At 32.5% G+C, this 2,197-nt stretch overlaps 1 long non-coding RNA gene across 1 annotated transcript; it reads left to right on the top strand.

The window, feature by feature from the left end:
* Positions 1 to 910: 910 nt before the first annotated feature.
* Positions 911 to 1,369, top strand: LOC115875710. The gene is made up of 2 exons (XR_004049045.1): positions 911 to 1,036; positions 1,092 to 1,369. It is a non-coding gene; the product is annotated as an uncharacterized LOC115875710 (long non-coding RNA).
* The last annotated feature ends 828 nt before the right edge of the window (positions 1,370 to 2,197 follow it).

A 2,197-nucleotide genomic window follows, 5' to 3' on the forward strand; every position in this document is an offset into this window, starting at 1 on the left:
TTAGTAATAAAACAATTTTGTAATATTTATTTACTCCTGGTCATGATAAATGTTTACAAATAAACATTGTTTTTTTATAAAATTGTAGTTTTTTATTTTACACTCTAAAGATATCTCAAAAAGCTACTCCAAAGTACCCTTCATCCTAACCAGAGAAGTAAAGTAAACCAGAGCTGCAACAAGTCAGTTTTAAAAAGATTTAAGTTGTAAAATCGCTTATTTCTGGGGCTTACTCAACCGAGTCACAATGCAAATTCACCTCAAATATCCATTTAGTTGGTCATAGACAAGCACTCTCTCACTGTACATGAAAATAACAAAACCAACATTTACTGATCTGGATAAAATTGATAGTTAAATAGTAAGACTCACCCGGGGGTAGCGGGTAGATACTCACCTATGATCCCGATAGGTGACAGATCTACTTCAGGGATGCGCCACTGCCCACGTGAGCCTTGGTTTATCTCCCACTTCCAAAAAAAGGGGGAAACCACTGTCCCAGCCTCAGTTCCTAATCAAACCAAATATTTCCCTCCTAATATCCCTTTCAATACTTCCATGACTTCACAAAAAGTACAAAGGCCCCGAGTCCCTGGCGGCTCGAACATCCCCGATCAAGGCAGCGGACGGACAAGGAATCGAGTGCTAAGAATGAGGTGGCTTTATCCTGACGAAAGTTCAAACTCTCGAAACTTTCGTGTAGTATCGGGGGCGGTCGTGCGGAGCCGATTGTAAACCGCCTAAGCTCCTCCTCCTTTCTTCGTTTAGGATATGTCTAGGCCGAAACAGAATAAAAACGTGTTCTTCTTTCAAATTTTTGGGCAAATAGACAAAAATCATCCTAGATCATTATATAATCCCTAGATCATATATATAGAAATACATTTTTAAGATATTTGTATACTGTGTTTGTATATAAATTATATATGATCTAGAGATTTATCATGTGACGAGCAGATTTTATGCAAATATTTAAATTAATCTTTAATAGCATTATGTAATAGTTAATATCTTTTATGGGTAATTACCCTTTTATGTAAATATTTTTTAACAATGAATGATTTTGAATGTAACATTGATTTTTGATTTAGTGCTGGTTTGGCAGATTAAGATTTATGATGTTTTCATAATGTTTTCCGTCAAAAGAAATTTATATTTATGAATTAGTTTTCAGCGGAAGGCTTTAGTAAAAAATTCGAACCTTAGTAACCGTTTTCTTTTTGCCAAAAAGGTAGATATTTTTTTATGTTAGAAGTTATAACTTAATTGGGCATTGGGCATCAAAATAAACATGTGAATATCTTGACTTGGTGTTTGTTGTCTACTTTAAGTGGTACTGAATTTATTAAAATAAACGTTGTTTTCTACATTTCTGTTTTATTTCAATAACAAAATACTGGTCCTACACTAGTGTAATAACAAAGACATCTAAATTTTAGCCGAACACACGCTGACCATTTTATAATCTGATTTGGTCGATTTATGATAGAATTGCAGGAATTGTATCACCTTCAACGAAATCAGCTAAGAAGTATTTAAAATATTAAAACAAAACCTTAGAGGGAAAAAATAAAAGGCAAAACCGATTTTTAAAAGAATTTAATATAAGTATTCCAAAAAAAATATTTTAACGCCACATGATGTAACACAAAAAGTAGGTAAACATCAGTTATAAAAAAAACATTAGAAATTTATACAGTATCCTTTAAGCTAGGCTCACGTTTTTCTGCAGAAATAAGTATTTTAATTCAACACATTACTATCACAATAACTACACTAACTATATCAACTGGTTAAGCTCCGCATTATGAATATTCTTCACCCGGTCCTATTTTCAAAGTGAAGTAATGTAATTTTGATCCTGATTTATAAACAATATTATTTGAATGAAACTTTTGCTTTTAATTTTCCTGCCATGCTGGTAATTGCTTTGGATTTGTATTAACATTTTCAGGGTTAGAGTTCAGTATAGTTTGATGTTGAATTCCTTTCTAACACAATCTCACAGCTTCAGGCTTCAGGTTTACATACTATTCATACGCTGTAGATTTTTGACCTAAAAGAATCACTAAATATAGAAAAACTATGGGGAAAAGTGTTTATCATAAGCCTTACTTTTTGTTTTGATAAGGATATGGCCTGCAACTTTAGGCTTCCATAATCACTGACAAAATCTTGCTTTAAAATATTTGAACAC

This window comes from Sitophilus oryzae, unplaced genomic scaffold (genome assembly GCF_002938485.1).
Source record: "Sitophilus oryzae breed Bouriz unplaced genomic scaffold, Soryzae_2.0 scaffold_1394_pilon_pilon, whole genome shotgun sequence".
Taxonomy (NCBI): domain Eukaryota; kingdom Metazoa; phylum Arthropoda; class Insecta; order Coleoptera; family Curculionidae; genus Sitophilus; species Sitophilus oryzae.